This window comes from Nanorana parkeri, unplaced genomic scaffold (assembly GCF_000935625.1).
Source record: "Nanorana parkeri isolate BGI_ZX_2015 unplaced genomic scaffold, ASM93562v1 scaffold2, whole genome shotgun sequence".
NCBI classification, from domain to species: Eukaryota; Metazoa; Chordata; class Amphibia; order Anura; family Dicroglossidae; genus Nanorana; species Nanorana parkeri.
In genome coordinates, this window is record NW_017306270.1 from 3,288,390 (window position 1) to 3,313,588 (window position 25,199).

The 25,199-nt window shown below is 43.3% G+C and overlaps 1 protein-coding gene and 1 long non-coding RNA gene across 2 annotated transcripts in view; one reads left to right on the plus strand and one right to left on the minus strand.

Moving 5' to 3' along the window:
- Positions 1-25,199, minus strand: part of ENTPD1 (ectonucleoside triphosphate diphosphohydrolase 1) — an 81,790-nt gene that overhangs the window by 47,479 nt on the left and 9,112 nt on the right. The window lies entirely within an intron of this gene.
- The window catches only part of LOC108788512, a 22,637-nt gene continuing 9,350 nt past the window's right edge, over positions 11,913-25,199 (plus strand). Inside the window, exons 1-2 of the long non-coding RNA XR_001941349.1 lie at positions 11,913-11,951; positions 12,663-12,665. This is a non-coding gene — a long non-coding RNA (uncharacterized LOC108788512). The remainder of the gene's footprint in view (positions 11,952-12,662; positions 12,666-25,199) is intronic.

Genomic DNA, 25,199 nt, shown 5'->3' on the forward strand with positions numbered 1-25,199 from the left:
GTTCGTGTTCACTAAAACTAATTTGCATTTTTTTACCGAAACTTTGTGTTTGATTAACAGTTGCACTAATATAATGCGATACAGAAAAATTGTAACTTCCGTCATTTTCCACGGAAGTGACTTTGCCTAGGCAGAGAATATGGCATCAGTTTGCTGCAGGCAGGAGGAAACATCTCCTCAGTTTAATATGTTGATAAATACACTGTACATTCCCTTTTATGAATGATAGTTGCTGGGTTGCTATAAGTCACTGCAGACTTTGGGCTTGGGGAGACTATTTATAAGTAGTTCAATATGTGAATGTATTAATATTCACGTAAAAGTCCTGAATGTGCTTGAGAATGTTTTAAATATGTTCAAAATTTTATTTTCTGATATTGAGGTTGTCTTTTGCAGGGGGAAAGTAACATTTCCTAATACCCGAAGAACATTCAATCCAGGGATGCACCGATACCATTGCCGATACTTGGTATTTTCATGAGAACTACCAGGGTTGCAGGGGTTGCAGCTGGGACATGGCTCTGGCGCTCCACCACTGTCCTGAAATCATTGGTCTGTATTGTTTTAGAAAAACTGTCACATGACAATAAACACAAATGTATCAGTACTTGTATCTGTGAGCACTTGGACAAGTATCAGTACTTGCAAAACTGGTATCGGTGCATCCCTAATATATATTTCTAAAAGCAAAATCACACATTAAAACAGAGATGTACAAATCCCAGGAGCTCCGTGTGCTCCTTACAAAATGACAGCTGCCGCCTAACTTTTGAATTTTTCTCTAGTCTAGTCTTGGAGGTGGAAAAGAATCTGTACTTGTACTTGTACCGAGTACGGTACTTGGTATCAGTGCATCCCTAATTCAATCCTAAGAGAAAAAAACCTAAAACAATAATCTAAAAGCTGGCCATACACTAGTAGATTTCCGAGCGAACGTTCGTACGAAAGATCTTTCTTTACCGCCTAATAATGCCCTCAAACACTTGGTTAATGTTGATCGAAATTTCCTTTGATTTTGACGTTTGATTTTGGATTCAATGGAGTTCCCGGACAAAAAACACAATCACTTTTAGAAGTTTGTTCCTTCAAGAAAACATTTCCATCCTGCTCCTTCAAGTTTGTTATCGCTACAGTCAAAATCTTTTGTCAATTTGACCCCATCAACTAATAGAGAGTGTAAAGAAAGTTCTTTTGAAAAATCTAAGCAGTGTATGACCAGCTTAAAGTGGACCTCTACCCAAATCTTTATCATAACAACAAACAGACCTTTAGAAATGTTAAGTAATGACAATCTACAAACACAGATACTTCTAGATAATTGCCGGCTCTGTATTCTTTGCATACCTTATTTTTATTTTCTTCCCCAGGCTTCTCACAGTGGGAATTTTAACTAAGGTCAAATTACTAGATCTCACTTTACTTCCTGGCACTCTGGCACATGTGACTAGGACATGTTACCATGCACATCATCATCTCAGGGGAGGAAAATGCCTTTCTCATGGCATTACAGATGAGATTTCCCAGCAATGTTCTGCTGACGTAACCTTCCCAGGATGCAATGCTTGGGCACAATTACAACATGAAGGGGTTAAAGTGGACCATGAAGTGTAAGGGGGCAGGCTTGCGATGATCGCAAGTACGATCTGCCTGTCCAAGATGGGCAGATCGTACGTTTTTTAAATTACTTTACAACCCTTGCAAGACTTGCGAGGGTTGTAAAGTGTATGGCCACCTTAAGGTTCACTTTAAGGCAGGCGTGGACAAGTTAATATGCAATTCAGGAGCCAGTCTGTTCAATCTAGGAACCAGCAGGGTTTTGTTTTAAGAGCCAGAACCATAGACAACAACTAGAAAAAATGCAAACGTTGGGCATCAGCTGTAATTTCTAAGTAGCATTGATGACCTGGCCCCTGAGATTTGTCTAGCCCTGGCCTAAGAACACTTGACCAAAAGAGAAGCTAGCTTAAAACAATAGCCTAAGAACATTGAACCAGAAAAGGAAATACCTTTTATTTACGAAAAAACATACGATTTTTCCCTATTCACACAACAGCCGCAGCTTTATACATGGTTTAAAAAATCCCTAAAACCAATGAGCAAATGCTGCCTAATCCACGCAGAACGAATGTACATGCAGTTTCCCTGGACGCTATGCAAATTATTTTATTACCAGACTCTTTTGACTTAATAAATGAGCCCACCTACATAAAAATGACCCAATCAAACCATGTAAAATGGAACACCTGACACCCTGTAAATGAGCAATTAAAGAGACCTTTAGATTGCATGTCCTCAGGGTTCAGCCACAATCTCTCCACCTTCATATCACCATTTAGAAACACCTGATCAAATGTTATTATTCACACACGCTGACCACAACCAATCACTGTTTTCCAATAAAAGATCAGACCTTTTAGTACTGCCAAGAGAGAGATTTCAGCAGCAACATGCCTATTAAATGACACAAACTTTACATTGAATGGCCTGCATTTTCCAGTATCGACGAGAGTACAAGATAGCGTTCCTAATGCCCATGTCCAAGCTAAACACACTGCAAGGGTTAACTGTTGTGTAACATCTAGGGGTATTGTGTCAAGCACTTTTACTTACCTGATCCCCGCTCCCCTCAGTCTTCAGCGATCATCTCTCTCCTTTATGCTCCAGCTTGTGTACTGCCCCATGGTGTCCCCATGTATAATGCTGGGCTATGCTCTCCAAGGAAATTACACTGCAAGGGTTAACTGCTGTGTAATGTCTGGGGGTATTGTGTCAAGCACTTTTACTTACCTGATCCCCGCTCATCCCGGTGCTTTATGCTCCTGCTTATGTACTGCCCCATGGTGTCCCCATGTACAGTATAATGCTGGGCTATGGGCCCTGCATTGTGTAGGTGATGATGCCAGCGGGCCTCCAACCACAGAACCAGAGAGAGAGGAAGAGGCTAGAGGCACGAGTTTTGGAGCCAACAGGAGCAGGGATCAGGTATGCAAAAGTGCTTCAGGGCAGGTTCACATTATTTTCTGGTCCAGATCTGGTCCGCAAAATGGTGTGAACCTGCCCGCAGTTCCAGTGCATTACAGACCAGACAAAGTCATAAAATAGTGTCCTTTTTAGGATAAGTGCATTCAGTGATCGAGATTTTTTTAAATCAAGCAGTGTGTGTACCTGGTATCAGCCACTTGCAGCCCCTGTACAGCAGGGCTGGAGTATGAGAAGAAGCAGCACAATGAGCCCATCAATTCATGTGTTAATAGGAGGAGAAAGCAGAGTGACAGAGAGATGACAATCACCATTGTGCTGCTTCTCTTTCACTGTCCAGACACAAGCTGGGGGCCCAGGTCCAGGGTGACCTGGGCTTCAAAAACGTGGGTTGAATGATGCTGGACGTCAGACTGATGACATCTAGTGGCAGAAAAAAAGTACTGCAGAGGAAACTCTCTGAAATGAAGATGAATATTACATCAAAAGCTGCTTTTGTTATTTTATCTTTCAATGAGCCGTTAATTTGTTATTTTTGGACGAAGTTCTGCTTATTTGGGATTTTAGTTCTACATGAACTATCATTTGATGTTTGTTCCATAGAAAAGGGAACAATCAGCACGCATAAGATAATATATCCCAAAACAAACCAAAAAATATTGGAAATTCCCTTTAAGTACATTAGGCCTAGTCATTCTTGCATGTCCTTTGCTGGCAGGCTTTCGGGAGTGTTCAAGGACAATGTCTTTCCTTGTTGTAACTCTACCTAATCCTAACCCAGATGACCTAAGCGTTCTCTTTATTGGCAGCATGGCCAGGAGTCAATAATAGCTGGAAACATCCAAGGGAAACTAAGCAAATCTTTATTTTTAGTGAGAGAGAAGAGAGAGAGAGAGAGAGAGAGAGAGCGAGAGAGAGAGAGAGAGAGAAAGATGGAGAGAGAGAGAGGACGGGACTGAGAGGGAGAGAGAGAGAGAGAATGGGACCGAGAGAGAATGGGACCGAGAGAGAGAGAATGGGACCGAGAGAGAGAGAATGGGACCGAGAGAGAGCGGGACTGAGACCGAGAGAGAGAGAGAGAACGGGACAGAGAGAACGGGACAGAGACCGAGAGGGAGAGAGATGGAGAGAGAGAGAGAGAGAGAGAGAGAGATGGAGAGAGAGATAGAACAGAGACTATGCTGTACAAACAGAAGCCTTGACTTGAATAGAAGAGATTAGCCAAGTCACCGTCTTCATATATCTGTCATCCGCTGCTTGTTACCAGCTTCATACAGATTCTCCGATGACCTTCAATCACCAGTAAAAGTTCACACACAATAAAAGGATGAAATTGTAGTCAGGTCTTTCTGTTTCATTCAGCCGTCCTATAACACAGGATGAAGGGCTGGGTAGCCACATTTATAGAAGACTCCTTGTCTTTATAAGCTTTGCTGCGAACTGCTTTGAAGCTGTAAACACAGCTATAAAAACAATATAAACAGCAACCCAACATGTGCGTTATAAACACACACAGGAAATATAATCAAACAAAATTTATGAAGATTTTTTATTTCTTTCAATACAAAACTGTCAGACTGGGAAAGGTCCTTTAAATAAATCTTCATTGCAACCACTGAAGTAGTATAGAAGGACCTCCTGTTAACAGTTCCTCTAGGTTTCAAGTCTGTGCAGCCCTGTCCAAGTGCAACGTGTCGCGAGCGTCAACTTGTGAGCTTTTGACTATTGCTGGTTGTGCTTTAGCATGTATGCATTAGCATGTATGAGTATGAGTGACACTGGGTGTGCTCACAGGCTTGGAGGGTATTTATACACCTTCCTTTCTGGTGGTGGTGCGGAGTCTTATCACTAGCTACCCCCACAGTGAAAGCATTATGATACTTACTTTTTAGTTGCCTGTCTGTTGCTGAACTGAATACTCTTTCGCCTGCCAAGACCTTTGCCTGGACCTGACTACACTCTTGTCTGTTGCCCGTCAAGACCCCTGCATGGACCTGAATACTCTCACACCTGCCAAGACCTTTGCCTGGACCTGACTACACTCTTGTCTGTTGCCCGTCAAGACCCCTGCATGAACCTGACTACTCTCTCACCTGCCAAGACTTTTGTCTGGACCTGACTAAGCTCTCACCTGTTGCCTGTCACGACCCCTGCCTGGACCTGAGTATTCTCTTGCCCTCCCCCTGCCAAAACCTCTGCCTGACCTGACTACTCTCTTGTCTATAGCTCTGTGAACAGGCTCTGCACCACAGCCTTCCAACCACTGCCTTGGTGGGGCAATCCTGAGGGCCGTGACCTGGTGCCACTTTGCAGCAAAGAAAACTGGGACCACTAGCGTTCCAGCCCATCTTCAATATTAGGAGCTCTGGTGAAGGCCAACTGTCACTTAAACTCTGCCCTTTGGGTGAGCCTGCTTCACCTGCCAGGGGGCACCATAACACCTCTCTGCATGTATAATTGGCTAACTACTCTTCTCAGAAGCCTGCATGGGTCCTGCAGACCACCAGGGAAAGCAAAGCACTTTCTCAAGGGGGTCCAGTGGTAGATACTATTGCTTGATTTTTGAGTGGAGAAAGGTTTGATCCAAGTAAGGACAGGACTGGAGGACGGGGAACATTTGCCCCTGGGCCAGTACGGAATAGATATGCTGGGCTGGTGATCCTGAGAGGAGACACTTCACTATTCAGACATCAGTCAGCGTGGGATCCGCAGTCAGTGAAACATGATGGGCATCATATAACTACCTGCTCCCTGTTCCGACCTGCCATCACAATACCTGGCAGAAGAAAGTCCTCCAGCACTTTATTCCCTGGTGGCCCTGGGATATCATGTGACCAAATGCCGAGAACCACATCAGAATGCTGGAAGATGGGAATCTGTACCCAACATGAAAGGGCCAACTTGATTTTATTTTGGTTGGAGTTGTTTCCTCCAGCTGAAGTTTTGGAGACCTTCCTTGGTTAGTCCTCCTGTTACATGTATATTGCCATCTATGACCCCGCAGAAGAGATTGTTTCTCACTTCCTGTCTCACTGATATCCAGGAAAAATCTTTGTGTTACTGTCTCCTAAATGGATGTCACCAAAATGGAGTGTCACTTTAACTATAGTTTGATTTTTCCTAATGGATTTCTTCTATACATTTATGTCCTGCATGGGACATAGAGATCAATGGCAGGTCTCAGAACAAGCACCGGCCCGGGTAATAATTTAAATAATGTCTTCCTGCTGTCTTTCTGGAGCAGCCACGATGTCATCACGCTTATTCATGGACATACAATCACTTTAGCGTGTATGGAGCCATAATGTAATACACGTGTCTCTCCAGTATGATTATAATAACCTGTAGGAGGGGTTTGGACAGCAACATTCCTGTTTAGGTGTTTAATAGTCAATGGAACGCTCCAGCAGCCAAAAATTTACTCACATCTTACTCAGCGCTTTTATATTTCCTTCCCAACAATGACCTCATCTGATAACATGCAGAACACAACCTGTTGTAACGTGACGGCCAGTGAGAGATCATGAAAGAATCAGCTTTTGGTGCCGAGATATCAGTGCAGTAAAGACTCTGGGAATGTAAGGATTTGTCGTGGGATACTATTGATGCCAAATATGTAAATATATAATAAAATATATAGGGGAGAGCAGGGGGTGTTGAGCTATGTCACTGCTGGGAGGGGGGAGCAGGGGATGCCAAGCTGTTAAGTCACTGCTGAGAGGAGGAGCAGGACATCTAAGCTGCTGAGTCAATGCTGGGGGAGAAGCAAGGGGAGCTGCTGAGTTGCTGCTGGGTGGTAAGCAGGGTAAGCTACTAAGTCATTGCTGGGGACAAGCAAGGTGAGCTGACGAGTCTTTGCTGGGGGAGGAGCAGGGTGAGCTGTTGGGGGAAGAGCAGGGTGAGCTGCTGGGTCACTGCTGAGAAGGGGGATCAGGGTGAGATGCTGGAGAAGGAGCAGGGTGAGCTGCTGAGTCACTGCTGAGAAGGGGGAGCAGAGTGAGCTGCTAGGGGAAGAGCAGGGTGAGCTGCTGGGGGAAGAGTAGGGTGAGCTGCTGGGGGAAGAGTAGTGTGAGCTGCGGGGTCACTGCTGAGAAGAGGGAGCAGGGTGAGCTGCTGTGGGAGGAGCAGGGTAAGCTGCTGGGGGAGGAGCAGGGTGAGCTGCTGGGTCACTGCTGAGAAGGGGAAGCAGAGAGAGCTGAGCTGCTGAGTATAGCCCTTTAGTGCTTTCCTTGTGATCTTTGAGGATAAATTGCTTCACAGTACCTGGAGCTACAGAGGTCAGTGAGGGCCTATTATAAAGCGTATTTACTACTTGTTAATAATATGAATATACTTGAATGTCCATGGTCTGATTCACTTAAGAACTAAGCGTTCAGTTTAACTGGAAACAAATCAAGACCTGGAACTGTACAAAAATGTATAGTGATTCTAAACCACAAAATAACATGTAATGTATTGCAGCTTATCAGTCCTGCCAGGGAACCACTTCCTGTATTAGGGTGACAACACTCGCTCACTGTACTCCACTGCATTGCTTTAATAAAATTTCTCAATACCAATCGTCTGCAGAGAATCATTTTTTTAAAATACAACAACAATCATCATCACAGATATCTGCCATTCCAATCAGTAATAGGTTATCAATAATCTAGGTAGGATGTTGCCGTTGTTGTTTATTTTGCCTGATGGTATGACCCGTGTATGGCCGGGAAAGAGACTGAGATATGGCACTCCATCCAGGGAAAATAGCATCCTGGGACTTAAATAAACCAAGCTCCAAATATCCAGAAACAATCATATTCTATTATATGTAATGTTTATAAAATAAAAAGATATTCTGCCAAAACAAACTTTTCTGACTACAGAGAGGTATACAATGTATACAAACAATCAACATAAATAACAGAACGTCTATGCCTTGTCTGACCACTTACTATACTGACACAGTATAATAATAATAGAGTAAAAGCTGAATAAAAGGTAAACATCTACATACAAAGATGAAGCACATATGAGTGAAGTTTTACCTGCCAAGGGATTTAAATTTCTATCCATTGACTCCTGAGATTTACACAGCTCTGTCATGCAGCTCAGCCAAGGGAATGACTCCACTTTATCTGTTCCAGGTAAGAAATACACTACTGACACCTCCCCGCCCCCAGCCTGTGATTGGGCACTGAAGGAGCAGCAGACAGATGAGGTCATAGATATGCCCTCTTCTCCTATCAGCAAGCTACTTTTCAGTATATTTGCAAATCAAGTCAAATATCTGCCTGGGGGTCAGCTTTAACATTTTAAAATGATTTCCACAGTCAACACTGTTTGAATCAGAATTGGTATGCCTGTTATTGAAACCACAAAGCACTATATGCCTGAACACTATGAGCTTTTTTGTAGGTTAACATACTACAGCATTATATATGAAATTAATGTGGCAGATGAGGTTTAATGTCGATAAATGCAAAGTAATGCACTTTGGAATTAAAAATAAACAAATGGGTTATACAATTATGGGTATGCCGCTGGGGAAGTCAGAAATGGAGAAGGATTTGGGGGTCATTGTAGACCACAAACTGAAAGGTAGTTTGCAGTGCCAGGCTGCTGTAAACAAAGCTAGCAGGGTTTTGTCCTGCATCAAAAAGGGTATCTATTGTAGGGACGAGTCTATAATTTTGCCACTTTATAGATCATTGGTTCGACCTCATCTTGAGTACGCGGTCCAGTTCTGGTCACCAGTACTAAGAAAAGATGTCCTTGAGTTGGAAAAAGTCCAGCGGAGGGCAACCAAACTAATTAGGGGTATGGAGGACCAGAGCTACGAGACGAGGCTACTAAATTTAAACATGTTCACATTAGAGGTGAGGAGATTAAGGGGGGATATGATTTCCATGTACAAAATGTTCAATGGTGATAACAACATTGGCGATAAACTATTTAAAATTAACTGCGTTACAAAAACTAGAGGCCACCACCTAAAATTGGTGGAAAAAAAAATTCCAGCACAAGGGGCGAAGGGGGTTCTTCACAGTTAGAGCGGTTAGGGTCTGGAACTCACTGCCGCAGGCGGTGATTTCAGCAAAAAACGTGGAATTGTTCAAGAAACTTTTGGATGATTTTTTAAGGGACCGCAATATACAGGGGTACGGGTACTCCTAGAATGAGATCCTAATAGGTTGGACTTGATGGACTAATGTCTTTATTCAACCTCAAATACTATGTAACTATGTAACTTTGATAAATAGTAACTTAGCATGAACCAATGGTCAGTTACTATGGATTACTCTTATTCACTTTTCATTCACTTTAATGCCATGTTTATGCATGATTAAATACACATTTAACTGAATGGGGTCTAATAACCACCACTAAGGTAGGGCGGGCATGCAGCTCTATTCCCTTCCTCCCATGATGCAGCACTTGGTCCCTGCACCATGCCTTCCTCCATGATGCAGCACTGGGTCCCTGTGCCATACCTTGCTCCGATGATGCAGCACTGGTTTCCTGTGCCATGTCTTCCTCCCATGATGCAGCACTGGGTCCCTGCGACATGCCTTCCCCCATGATACAACACTGGGTCCCTGCGCCATGACTTCTTCCATGATGCAGCACTGGGTCCCTGTGCCATGTCTTCCTCCCATGATGCAACAGTGGGTCTCTGCGCCATGTCTTCCTCCCACGATGCAACACTGGGTCCCTGCGCCATGCCTTCCCCCCGGGATACAACACTGGGTCCCTGCGCCATGCCTTCCCCCCATGATACAACACTGGGTCCCTGCGCCATGACTTCCTCCATGATGCAGCACTGGGTCTCTGTGCCATGTCTTCCTCTCATGATGCAGCACTGGGTCCCTGCACCATGTCTTCCTCCCATGATACAACACTGGGTCCCTGCGCCATGCCTTCCCCCCATGATACAACACTGGGTCCCTTTGCCATGTCTTCCTCCCATGATGCAGCACTGGGTTCCTGTGCCATCCCTTCCTCCCATGATGCAGCACTGGGTCCCTGTGCTCTCCCTTCTTCCCATGATGCAGCACTGGGTCCCTGTGCCATCCTTTCCTCCCATGATGCGGCACTTGGTGCCTGCGGCAACAATCACCAACCACTAGTGGTCAAGTATGGAGAGAGTCCTATGCCTCATTTAAACTCTGAGGCGATCTAGTATGATTGAGCGGACACTTGTTTTGTTTAAGTTCACTTAAAGCATAGGTTCCTTAAAAGGTTTTGGCTGGAGTTGGGCTTTAAAGCTTTACTAACCTTCTTGAAGGGATGGCTAAAGAGTAAGAGAAAGGACTTGAATATATAACATTTCTGGAGAAAATTCTGCTATAGGCTCCCTCCAGTACTGATGCCATGAACCTTGCTCTTAGGCACTTGGTATTGTGTGTCCTTGGCTATAGCTCTGCCGGTTTGAAATTAGAGCCGCCCTGCTGCAAAGAGGTTCTTCATTACAATCCTGGTCACTCGATGGGTGGCTCCCATTGAACATGCCCACAGTTCACAGTGAGGCAAGTTTTTATGAGCTAATCCAGGAAATGAACGCTGCTTTCCTAATTGAGGGAGCATGGCGTCCAGATGACTTTTCACATCTGCAGGCTTTCTAGGAGAATGTTTTCCTAAATAATAACAGTGCAAGACAAATGACAAGAGAGTCAAATAAACATAATTGAACATAAAAGCGGTGAACAATTTATCCGCATTTCATGTGGCCACATTTCAATAACATCACATCACTAATTCTGAACAGATAATATCCCACATGTACAGGTTTTGAACAACAGGAGTGTAGAGGCTCAATGATCTAAATCCAGGGTTCAAACCCCACCTCTCAGACTATCTGCATGGAGTTTATATGCATGGCTAGGCCAGTCCCTGCAACTTCTTTTAGTGTTCACTCCGGTGGTCTACGGACCTCTGATGTCATCAAGTCCCATTCAGGGTCCATAGACCTGCATCAGACCTGAGGACGCTGAGAAATGTTCCACAGCTGCAGCAGAGCGGGGAGAAGAGCAAAGCATCAGCCGCTGGTTGAGAGGGGATCAGGTAAGTAAAAGAGCTTTTCCTGTCCCCTGGGCATATATGAGCAGTTAACCCTAAATCCTCCCACATGCCCAAACATGACAGGTTCCCTTTAAAGTCTGATATAGTTTGACATTTCAGGTTTAGAAAAAAAAACAGATATCCCACAAGTGTGTACATCTGACTTTTGAAAAATAGATGCATGATACTGTTCTTCTTCATAAGTACAGCAATCAGAGATATGAAAGTCACTCCTATGAAAGAAACAGTGACGTGATATTTATACACTGAGTGGCCAGATTATTATGACCACCTGACGTTTGTAGGCAAATTAGCTATAATTTCATGCTGGAGTTGCTAGAGGGCCAGACCATTATAAATAGGGAAGCAGGTTGTTTACCACGACAGTAGAAGTGATTTGTTTCTGAAGATACGGGGTAAACAACGCGATTTAACAGCCTTTGAACGTGGGATGATTGTTGGCGCTCGGAGCCATGGCGCGAGTATCAGCAAAACAGCAGAATTTGTTAAATGTTCAAGAGCAGCTGTTGTTAAAATGTTTAAAGACTGGACTGCCAGCCGAAAATCTGGGTCTGAACGTGCGAATTGTGGCCGTCAGCGACTAGTCAATGTTAGGGCAGAACGGAGAGTGGCAAGACTGGTACAAGACCACAGAAGGGCAACAGTGCAGTGTCAGATTCCTCGCATCACCTTTCATCATCTCGTGGAGTGAACTAGGATTAGTGTGATCCTAGTTCATTTTATTACTTCACTGCTGTATGTGTATAGGCCAATGTAGTTGGATCTGTATGTACGTTATAATTATTTTAAAAAATTAATCAATCGATTTAAAAAATTTTTGATTAATCGAACACGAGAATTGTAATCATTACCAGCCCTAATATATATTATATACATACATACACACATACATACACACATACATACACACAGTGTGTGTGTGTGTGTAAACAGCACTGAATTTCTGGCAGGATCAACTGGTAATTTTTACACTTCTTAAACAGAGCCTTCCAATGGCATATTTTAAAGCGTAGTATTGAACTCTTAAACTTTTATTCAATGATGTAAAGATGTTATCTTTTTGGCCAAGCACTTACAGTCATTTTGTTTCAGAACAGCTCCAACTCTCTTAGCTCATCTTCCCTGAACTTCCAGCCCAGTACAAGATCACAAGGGACCAAGCAATCTACAGTAGCCGTCCATCTGCTGGGGGAGAGCAGAAAGCAGAGAGCGGGGGGGGGGGGGCTGCCTTGCTGTGTCTGTGTGCATGTGGACACACAGCTTACTTACTAGCACACACAAGGGTGACTCCATAGGACACTGAAAGGGAAAGGAGACACCCTACAACAGGATATCGTGTTCAGGGGACTAGCTAATTCTACAGGAACGTAAAACTTTTAAACATCAAGAAGCAGCATCCAAAAATGTAAATTATTTATTCAGCATTTGAAATAGCTTAAAAACCCCTCGACATTCATATCATTTTAACAGAACAAAAGGGAGCATACGAGAGGCGTTCATGAATACACATACACTCTAACAGGAGTTTTATTGTCTCAGAATTCTACATGGAGTGGTGTGCTTGGCTCCGTAACACAAGGCCGAGGAGATCAACACCTAAACAAATATTATTATACTAGAAGCACGTGTTCCTCGATTACCTTATCAAAGGAGCCGAGAGCGGTTTACACCAGTGCCATTTCTGGTCATGTAAACAGAAGGCGTCCAAAGTAATCAGCCATACACCACAAACATTTTTACATAAACAGCTACAAATACACAACTTTAGTCCTCAACTTCCTAATTTGTCCTTGCAATATAAATAAGGGGAAGAAGAAAAAAAAAAGAGGAAGAAGAGTGCTACAAACTGGACAAATGAAACACCAAAAAGGAAAATCGGTTAATTTCTATATGATAGAACTAACTCTAACTGAATAAGGTCTAATAAAAATAATAAAATATTATTATTATTATTATGATTATTCATAATCATAATAATAAATATTATCTTCTAATAGCATTAGATGCTATTAGAGCATCCTAGTGCTCCTGCTGCCTCTTTGCAGCCACTTACTTTAGCAATGGCTGCCTGTCATTCAGGGCAGGTTTCCTGATGGGGACAACAGTGGACCATATCTATGTAATATGTGTTGAAATGCTCACTTGTCTCTATTAGAAGCCTATGTGGCAGGGTGACAACTTAGGGGCACAATTGAGAGACAGGGCAGAGCATTGTCATCCTATAGCAGGAAGTGCCTGAAAAAGGACCTTTATGTCAGGATCAGTAGAGAATATTAGAGCATCTATGGTCAGAAACCAAAAATAAATCTGTATTTCTATATTGAATTTATATCCCGCTCCTAATAACCAGATCCATCTAGAAGTTTGTAAACTTACTTATTGAAGAAGATGTTTATAGGATGTACTTCCTCAATGCAGGGACATAACGTCACTCAGTCTTGTGACTACCACTATCACGGAGCCTTCTCTTCTGAAATACCACTCAACATAGGAACAATGTAACATCATCGTTGCTTGCTGGAAGCAATGCATGAAGGGATATGTGTAGTCTTGAGAAATGGAAATTGGATCACATCAAGCAGCATTGAAAGAGACGCAAAGCACACTGGGAATCCAAGAAATTGTTGAAAGTGATGGGCAGACAGAAAGCAGCACTCACTACATAGAGGGATTTGTTCATGTGAACTTTGATTGTATTTATCAGAAACATCTCCAGTATGTATTCCTATTGCAATGCTGATGTTATAACAGGAGAGGATATGCTGGGACTTTGCAACTCCTTTGACTCCTTTAACCGCCTCCCGGCCGGCCGTTGTCCATCACTTCCGCATTCTTGTGTCACTCTCCAGCCTCAGACGCTGGAGAGAAGCTGATGAAGCAGATCTCTGCTTCATCAGCTTATTTGGGGGTCCCTAGGTAATGTCTCCTTACAGAGGACTGGTCACATATCTTTGCTATCACATAGGGGGGTTATTGTTATTGTGATAACAATAAAGTTGAATAAAAAAATTAGTAATTTTTCCTTAATATAGTAAAAAATAAAAACCCCAGTGGTGATTAAATACCACCAAAAGAAAGCTCCATCTGTCCCCGAAAAATGCATAAAATACGTTTCAGTACAGCGTTGCATGACGGAATAAATGTCAAAGTACCGCAGTGCTTTGACTTATTTTGTCACTCTCATTAACACACTCTCTTCCAAACCTCGTCAACTCTTTTCCACTTTTAACTCTCTACTATGTCCCCCACCGCCACCACCTAATAACTCGCTGACTGCTCAAGACATTGCCACTCATTTCAAAAACAAAATAGATACAATTCGGGATCAGACTCTAAAAATATCCAATAAAGAGAAGTGACATTGCAAGACTCTGTCCTGGCCAGGAAACAGAAAAGGTAATTCTGGTCATTATAAAAATCTATTTATTCACTGAGGTTCTTCTGAACATCAGAGCAGTGCAGTAATCCATTAACCACTTCCGGGCTGCAATACGTCTGTAGACGGCGGCCCGCAGAAGTGGTTAAAACAAGAACACGACTGCTGCAGTAGCTGTGTTCTTGGTGCGGCTTTTAACAGGAGGCGATAGCTGTTAATGTACAAGCGATCCGGCATCTGTACACGGAACTAGGGCTGCAGCTAACGATTATTTTCATAATCGATTAGTTAAGGAACGTTTGTCCCGTGCGGCGCCCCCCCAGTATTGTAATACAGAAAAGTTGAGAAACCCTGGTTTAGGGGACCTGTGTAAAGGACTTTTACTTACCTGATCTCGGCTCCCACAGGCTCCAAGACTCCCACTCACAGGCATCATCACATACAACACAGGGCCCATATCCCTTAATTATAAATGAGGACACAGAGGGACAGTCTACAAGCCGGAGCATAGGTGAAAGAGGTTAGCACCAACTGCCAGGGAAGCGGGGATCGGGTAAGTAAAGTAAGTTTTTTAAGTCAAGGCACCCTTTAAAAAGTATGCAAAATCTCCGGGCACCCCAGTCTAAAATTTAAAAACCGTAAATATTTAAAAAAATTATGTGTGGTCCCTCCAAAATCCATACCAGACCCTTATCCAAAATAAGGGGCCAGGTATGGTTTGAAATCATCATGGAGAAGGGTCTGCCCCAAGCAAGCTCAAAAAAATGTCGGATTCACATTCTGCTTCACATCAGAGTCCCCCCCTCCACATGAGAATCCCCCTTCCACATTAGATTTCCACTTTACATCAAGAACCCAACTTCTTATTAAGAGCCCTCCTCACACTAGGAGCCCCTCTTCAAATTAGAGTCCCCCTTTTTCACATCAGAAGTACTCTCCCCATTGGAGGCATGATGATGTGAAAATTTTGAAGCATTTTGAGGCACTGAAAAAAGCAATACCGGCGCCCCCGGTTTGCAGAGAAATCCGGCTGTAAAGTTCATTGGTACACCATAGAGGCAGCAAAATATTAGCAGATTCATAAGGAAATCTATTTAAATATATGATGGGTGACAAGCTGCCGTAAGAATAGGAAAACAAGTAGCGATATTATAAACAGATTGTATGAATGTGCTTTGGTGAATTGGTCACCAAGGATAATGAGATGCTGGAGCGTGGAATGTAAGCACTTCCTGTTCTTTTATTATCCGACACCCAGGAATGGCACAGTCACACTGTAAGCGTCTGTGTGTCATCTCAGATGGGGAGATCGAGGCTTCAATACGTCATCCGCGAAACCTGTATAACCCGGGGCGCATTTCAAAAGGCTGCAACTTGACTGTGTGCATTTGGGAAAAAGAAAATGAAATATTCTCAGGAAAATAAACCACAAAAGCTAAATGTGCAGTCGCTATATAAAACCCCACCAGGACTGCTCTGGAGTCATTGGGGAGTCATTGGTGTAAATCAAACACTGCTGGGAAAGCATGGAGGGGCAATAGTCTTCAAAAAGCCTTAGGAAGGTGCCCTCTGCTAAAGGGAGATGCGCTATACAACTGGCATGTCCTATACTCCAGGGGCGCCCACAATTTTTCGTCTGGAGATCTACTTTTCAAATGACGAGCTCAATGAGATCTACCAACAAAAAAACACCTGCAATCAGGGGCGGGATGGGGGCGTGGCAGTGCATTGAAGTCAATGGCACAGCAGCCACGCCCCCAGTGCAACCGCCCGCACCCGGAATCCTGGCACATTAGTGCCTGTGTTCCAGTCTAGTGCGATCTGAAAAAATGCTGCATTTTTGCAGATCCCACTGGACCGGAACACGGGCATTAAACGTGCCTGCATTCAGGGTACGGGCGATCGCACTGGGAGCACGGGGCGTGGCTGCGGTGCCATTGACTTCAATGCACCGCCGCGCCCCCTCCCGCCCCTGAACACAGGGAGTCGGCCGGCTTGCGTTCCAATGCGTTCTAGAGGCCGAAAACTCTGGAACGCAGACTTTGTGGTGTGAACTGGCCCTCTCTTCTCTCCTCACGCTCTCGACTCTCTCTCTCTCCCCTGTTTCTATCTGCTGTCTCTTCTCTCTCTCTCTCTGCTGTCTCTTTTCTCACTTTCTCTGCTCTCTCTCTTGTCTGTCTTTTCTTACCTCCACTGCAGCAGCTTCCCAAGTCTCCTCTCCTCTCTCCTTCCCATCTGCGGCGTCTGACACATTCAGCCGCACGAGCACCCTGGGAGGACAGGACATAGGTCAGTGAGCCGATTGTGATCTACCAGTGTTTGCGTTGCGATCTACTGGTAGATCGCGATCTACCTAATGGGCACCCCTGCTATACTCTATATTATATTACACCCTATATTACTTTGTCCTTTAAAGTAATTAAAAGTAAATTCCACCTTTTTATAAAGAAAATAATCAATGCAGGCTTCTTCATGAAAGATAACATTTATTTTTATAATTTTTTGCATTGGAGCCAATAAAAGCTGCAATGAAGCTACAAATCCAATCATGGATCTGCCTCTGGAAGTCATGCCTGTGGCTGGCAGAGTCTTGCAATGGCTTATGGCACTTGTAGTTCCGGCAACAGCTGGAGGGCCGAGATTTGGCTACACCCTGCAGTAAAGCATTGCAATCACAATCAGTGGGTGTGATGCTCTGGCTGCTGCAGATTCTCGGTACAGACATTCAGCCCGAGAGGAAGAATGGATAGACGTCACTGTACCTGTATTACATTTAGAACTACACGTCCCTCTGGCACGGTAGCTGATGGAACTTGTAGGCTTCTCCAATCACAGATCCTGTCAAAGGATCTATGATTGGATGATGCCGCTGCGTGGGCCGACCCCACTTCAAGCTCACTCTAGTGATGGACTACAATGCATCACAGGAGCAAGCTTGGAGCGGTGGCTACTTTACAACACACACAGGGATCATGGGGAACAAAAGTAGCCACCCTCCAGAAGGAAGGACAGTGTCAGCACCAATATAGATATGATTTGAGAATCTACAGCTGAGTGATACACAAATAGGATACATGTTTGTTAATAGTTAAGGTACTTGAATGTATTTTTAAGAAGTGTCCTCTTATGGCCCCTTTTTTTGATGTTCATCACATGGTGTGCATGCAAAAGGTGAACACATATCTGAGTTTCTCAAAGCTGATGTAGAAACATTGCGAGTTCTCGGAAGTCTGTTGAAAGCCCATGTTTGCTTTGTACCATGTCTACAGAACTGAAAAACAATGCAATGTGCGCTTAATAAGCGTGCTATGTGTAGGAGAGGAAGAAAAGGGAAGGATCAGAATGGTGACAATTGCTGCCCCATCTGGACTTCCTTCATAGCCCAACTTCCCTATTTTATCGTACCACTGACATGGCCATCAGCAATTTGTATTATGAATCGGGCAGCAAGCCGCTTGTTGTTTATTACACAGGATGCCACTGGGGCTGTCAGAATATCATTTCCATGAATGATTCAGTTCTGTGTCACATGCACACCTTGAAGCATTCCTTTGTTGAAGTGTATATATCGCATGTAGAGAACATAACACAGACAAGCAGGTCTCATCTACTGACAGATGAGTGATCTCTATAAACAATCAACTCTAAGCAAACAGCTAAATATAGAGTTGAAATACATATATACTGTAGGAGCTGTTTTACCTGCCAAAGGATTAATATTTCTGTTCATCCAGCCCTGATTGTTCACAAATCTGCCATATAACACAGACCTGATTTTTCTTTGCTGCAGTTAAAGCGGACCTTTACCCCCTTTGGCTAAAAATCACATCAGCATACAGCTCTGCATGCAATATGAAATCGTCTTATTAGGTAAACAAACATTTTTATTTCACAATTACTTTTTTTTTTACTTCCTGGTCCACTTCTGGCACAAATGATGAAGCATTGCATCCTGAGAAGGTGACATCAGCAGAGCATTGCTGGGAAATCTAATTTGTAATCTCTGGGAAAGGCATTTTCCTTCCCTAAGATGATGTGCATGGTCACATGTCCTAGTCACATGTGGCAGAGTTCCAGGAAGTAAAGGGAGATATGTTATTCTGTACTTCGTTAAAATGGCCACTGTCATTGGTGGGGAAAGAAAAGAGAAATAAGGTATGCAAAGAATACAAAGCCGGCAATTATCTAGAAGTATCTGTGTGTAGATTGTCATTACTTAACATTTCTAAAGGTGTCTTTGTTGTTATTTTGAAGGTATGGGTAATGTTCCTCTTTAGATAAACACTTACAAGCAGGGCCAGAACAACAGATCATGGGGCCCTATTGCAAAAATGAGATGGCGGCCCCCCTGATGACCTCTCTCTGAGCTGCGAGTAACAATGACAAGATCCAAAGACCCCTCTTGTGCATCTGAAGTCATCTCTACATTGTAAACTTTAAATTTACATTTAAAGGAGATGTGCAGGAAGCTGTCCCATACCGACACCGAGAGCTGACTGATCACATGACTGCTGGCCAGTTGGCTCTTGGTCTCTGCTCCTAGTAAAGGGGTTACTGCCCTCCACAGGGATTCTCTCTTTGGCTCTCACACACGAAGAGGCAGAGTTTGTCGTCAATTAGGAAACAGGCGTGGATCGTGACAATATTAACAGTGTCCTTCTCGACTGCATAGGGCCTTTAGCTAACAATAGCCTGATATCGGCTGACTTTTGTTCACAGGAGTTCATTAGAAAATGTATTCCTGTGACCCCAAAGAGAAGGTTGGCTTTTACTTTTTTAACAACAAGCTCTTACTGACTTCTTTAGCTACACCCACTGTGGAGAAATGTATCCTCAAAGTTCACAGCAGAGGCACTGAAATTGTGATTCCCCTCCCCTTATTTCCATGCAGCAAGTCTGAAGCTGATAGATTTTTCTCCATTTAGATCGGCTTGTAACAAGTTACACAGCAAGGAAAGCCTCCCCACTGTGGACCAGTTATGGACAGAGCGCTGCCTGTTAATTACAGGCAGCGCTGCATCTGGCTTTTGGCAGGTAGTTAGGTTACACAGCAGCGAGCTTCCCCACTGCTTGTGTAACCTAACGTAGTTAGGCAAGAGCTCTCACAGCCTCTACTCTGTGTTAGAGGCCTGAGCTCTGTGGATGGCCTTAGCTCTGTCCAATCAAAAAAACATCTCGATGCCTCACCAGTGAAGAGCAAGTGAGGGACAGGGAGACTCCTCCCTGTCTCCTCCCTTCCTCCTCCCCACACAGCTTGGTTACCGAGCCGGGACGGAGGTGGGGCTTCGCCGGGACGGGGCGGAGCTATGACGGGCTGGGGGATGCCTGCACAGAAGGCACGGCACATCACTGCCATAGCCTGGGCACAGGCTTACCCGAAGGCAAGGCTGCAAGAACCATTTTAGCCATGAAAGTATTTCGCAATCATCTGCTCCCTTTGCATCATATTTCAATGTGAGCCAAACAAGAGTTCAACAGCTGTGTGTTTAAACAATCTTCCACAAACACATTAACCACAATTTAATCATGTAGCAGATAGTATTAGCAAATTATCTCTTCAGAATCCTTCAGCTTTAGGCCTCATTCACACTTGCAGTGTCAAACCCGAGTTTATAGAGCACATTTCTAAATGCATATAGTTTATTTTTCAATCGTATTATTCAGACTGGACGTTTACCTGCATTTAGGGACATACAGTTTAGCTGTGTTTAGAGAAAATAGAATTTTGTGCATCCAGAAACCAATAATAACTATGATGAAAAAAAGTGGCTAAACAGAATTAAATCTGCTTTAAAGCAGGAACTTCTAAACATGGGAAAAAGTGATCTGGGAGGCATAAACATTTTTTTTTAAATTCTTAGATCATTTCTTCTGCCTTTAGATCAGGGCTGGGTTAATCCCAGGAGCCAGGTAACCAAAATGACAGCTGGTGCCCGACTTTTGAGGTTTTCTTTAATTGTTCCCAAAGGAGCTGGTGCCTAAAAATAATCCTCCTGGATTCTGCATTGGACAGACTGGCTCCTGAATTCCATATTCATTTGTACGCCCCCGATTTAGATAATCAAGTGTGAATGAAGTCTAAAACAAATTTGTATAGTCCTAACCTAAAGATGGAAAAAGAGTTCTTGCCTGCTCAGAAGCCCTTAGCTCATTACAATAAACCAGTCATAAGAGAAATATGGGGGCCACCACTGCTGACTTCTCCCTCTGAAAATGCTAGTTGCCTGATTGTTATGGCTTCCCCCTGTATTAAGTACATTCTGAGCCACTGACCCAGAGTGTGCAGATCAGGAAAGATGAAAAAAAAAAAAAAGTCATCAAGAGTAGCCTCCATTACAGGTTTCCTTTGACTTCTATGGGACAGCATGGGCTGTGTGAAGTCTTTGCCTTTATCCGATATCATCAGTGTGGGCTAGGGATGTTCAGATACCAAGTACCATACTCGGTTCCATAACACGTTCATGTACAGATACTTTTCCAGCTCCAAGACTAGACTAGAGAAAAATTCAAATGTTAGGAGGCAGCGGTCATTTCTAAGGAGCACACGGAGCTCCTGAGATTTGTGTATTCCTATTTTAATGTATGATTGTTTTTTTTATAAACCTATATAAGTGATGCACCGATACCTTTTTTTTTTAAGTACAAGTACTGATACTTGTCCAAGTCCTCACAGATACAAGTACTGATACATTTTTGTTTATTGTCATGTGACAGTTTTTCTAAAACAATGCAGACTAATGATTTCAGGACAGTGGTGGAGCGCCAGGGCCCTGTCCCAACTGCAACCGCTGCAACCCTGGTAGTTGTCATGAAAATGCCAAGTATCAGCACTGGTATCTGAACATCCCTAGTGTGGGCATAGACTGGCTGTGAGGCCAGGTTCACACTGTTGCACTACAGCAATGAGCTTGTTACTGCAATGCATGAAAATGCAGGTTATGGGCATTATGGGCAACCCCAATGCACCTTACCAATGCCCCAACAATGTGCATTCAGCGTTAGTGGGAGGGCTACCACAGATATGAACACAAAGACATGGGGGCACTACATGCTAAGGAAAGGTGCATGTGAAAATGTTGAACACCCGTTCCCAGGAGCTGGTTCAAGCACACTTAATAGATCACTCCAACAAAGATGGTTGTGTTTATAGAAGCACAAATTATAAATGTCTGCTTATATATCAAGGTATAATTGTCAAATGTTGATCCAGGCAGATATCTAATTGTGCTTGGGGATCAGGAAGGAACTTGCAAACAGCTTTATAAGATTTGATTTGCCTTCCTAAAGATCAACTAGGGGCTATGTTTATTTTTTTAAGGTTGAATTTGAAGGTTATGTAACGATGTTGTTCAGGAAGGTCTGCCATACAGTTTAGTTCTGATAAGGGTACAGGCTGGGGCAAGCCTTCTCATATCCTGTAAAAATAAACAAACTAAAATTGCTCAATCACCTCACCCCAATGGTAAGCCTCCGTTCACACCTCTGCCATGCGACATCACGGAGGTGCTGCATGGTACATTATGGTGCACCATGGTAGGGCACGCCATTCATTTAAATGGGTTGCCTACAGCTACTAAATTGCACTTGCATTTTTTTATATTGCATGGTAATAGGCTGCCATGCAATGTGTTGCAATATGACGCACATACAAAGGCTAGATGCATTGGGTGCCATTAAAGGAGAACTATGGGGTCAGTGTTTTCCCCCATAGTTCTCCTTAGGGTAACGGGAGGACACAAACTAGCGTCCTCCCGTTACCCTAAGCTCAGTATACCGCGAGCTACAGCTTGCGGTATACTGAGACGCTGCAGCGGATCCCGACGTAGATGACGGGATCCGCCCAGCTGCGTGAGTAACAGCTGGCTCTGCCTATCTAGAGGCAGAGCCAGCTGTACCCGCCCCCTCCCCCGTCCGTTCCGCCAGTCAGCGCTGGCAGATCGGAGCGGGGAGAGGGGAATCCAGCCCCTCCCCCTGTCACGGCAGAGAGCGGTGACAGGATCGAGAGGCGAGCGAACCCGGTATGTGTTCGCTCACCTCCCGATCTACTGAGCTGACCTGTGACAGTCTCATTGTCACAGGTCGGCTAGAACTATGAGGTGAGTGAAAAGCACTCACCTCATAGTTCTCCTTTAAGATACCATGGCACTGCAGTGCGCCTAACATTGCAACATGTGAACAGAGACTTAGTACAAAAGGTATAACTGTTTCATGGGAAACCATAATTGGAGGAATAACTTAAACGATCTCTTAAAACAAAAATGTAATATATTACAGCTTACCAGTCCTTAGATGTGGTGGCTGCATTTGTTTTCTTTTTTAGGCTTTCTTTCTTTTGTTTTCGCCTGGTGATCTAGATAGTATGTTTGTTTATTTTCAACTTCCTTTAGCAGACCAAGCTTTCCATCTAGTAGTCCAGCTAAAACTACTCTCTCCACAGGTTGGCAATGTTGCTGTCCAAGGGTGGCTATGCTCTTCCATAGAGTGCAGTCACCCTATGATTGTAAATTGTGGTACTGTCTGGATTACCGGGTAAAAGTAACCTTTTGGCTAAGATCAAGTGTAGTATGTGTTCTTATCAGTTTTCGGTGGGGAAAAGAACCGTCCTTGCGGACAAACTAATGCAACCGCCACATTAAGGACTGGTAAGCTGCTATAGATCACATATTTGTTCCTGGGTTTAAATACACTTTAATATGAGCAAAACTAGACCTTCTCTTTAAGAGTTTTTATTCTCTCCAACAAGAAATTCTGATAGTGATTCTTAAAAGATAAAAGAAAGGCTTTCCCTTATGATATGTTATGTGGAAAAAGGGACAAAACCAATGAACCCCCTTTTAGTGATCCTCTTATAAAAGGGATAAAATGTTTCTATAAAATATTTACAAAGCTCTCTCTGGTGTTCCATGGCACACCAAGACAAATCCAGCCTTGACCTTCATTTAATTCCATTGTTCTTTGAAAGTGCATTAGTGGAAAACAATGAAGAGTGAACCTGTATTGTTGTGTCCCATTTACAAATCACAACAGGCTCATTATCCATACAAAAGACCACTAGATATTGTGGCTACAGGACAAGGCAGGAAACCTCCCGCTCACTTACACACCTGCTTTTCTTCTATTTATAGCCTTCAAAAACCATTCCTGGTCTGTTTACATTGCAATTAACATTGCTTTTCTGTACAGCTCTTCAACCGGGTCCACAGTTTACAAACTGTTAGCGAATTAATTTCCTACTAGTAGTCACAAATAACAAATACTCCATCCATCATGAGCAACAATAAACACATAGGTTAGCAGGAATGATTTTACATACAACATGATGTCTACTTCACCTTTTCCTGTGTCTTAACACTCCACCATGTTTCAGATCTCCACCGAGCTCCAGGTATCCATCGATTTGGGGTTTGTCAAATACCTGCTCGATTAAAAGGTATATGGACATTTCAAAAGGAGCCTTATACTCACCAAGTCACACGGATGTGAGAAGTGTGCCTCTACTTCTCACATTCTAGTCAATTACCCCAATGACAATAGTTAGCTCTTATTACTATCGATATAGAGTATATGCTGTATTTTGTTAATGGTTGTACTTCATTGCTTCTCCGACATATGGACACTTCAAAAATGAGTCACACTGGAGGTTAGAAGCATGCCTGGACTTTTTATATCCGAGTCAGTTACCCTGATAACACTCCTAAGCACTGATTTATATCTATACATACACACTAACCCTTTAAAATAGCCATCACTACTCAGAAAATGTTGCATTTTATAAATGGTTGTATTGTATTGCTTCTCTGACATTTCAAAAAGACATACTAAAATTGGCCATACACTAATATATGGATGAAGGAATTTGACGGATGCATCTCCCACTGTGGCTATTAACAACAATCCAGCAATAGAAGGGTTAAGAAATATTACATCCTAGCAGAGGATAAAACACTTAAAGAAATCTTCTAGCAACCCCCAATGCGGGCCCCAATGGTGGCCTAGGCCACCAACCAACCTCAGATATAAAGTAATCAGCAGGAAACTTCATTCTGATCACAGAAATGTGAACAAGGAAACAAAACCTTGCAATAATAAAAACTGCAAACTGTGCAGCCACATCAATCCAATAAAAGGGACCTTCAATGTCACTGGGTCATAAAGCTGCACCTCCAGTAATGTGGTATACCTAATTCAATGCAACAAGTGAGACCAGGGACGTTACAATTGTGAAAAGAGGACAGAAATGCCAAAAAAGAATGAATAAACATAGATACACCATAAAAGAACACAAAGAAGGTGTAAGTCTGTAGGACATGACCATGAATGCAATGGTTCTTAAGGGGGGATGAAGTTTGGAATAAATGTCTCCATAATATAATATATAATTTATCGGAATATACACCAGCGGTTCTGGATGTGCTTCTGGCCAAGTGGCCAATGGGATGTAAAGCAATGATTTGTATGGCTCTGCCCACTGTTCTGAAAACATTTTTGGGATATCTGATGGAATGAGACAAGTGAATACCTTCTGTTTTAAGGCTTTGAACGCTTTATGTTACACTGCTTAGAGTAAGGGTTTTCTGATTGCTTTAATACATTCTCACCAAAACCTTTATGGTTATACTGTTGCAAACGGGATTTTAAAAATACTCAGAACCATGTTGGAGTATGTCTGGGGTCCTGTATAGTATTGTACTCTAGTTTCTTTGTCGTCCCTCCTCTCTACCCCCGCCCCTACTTCCCTTCCTTACCTTCCCCACCTTTCCTTCCCCTACCCAACACCCCCCCC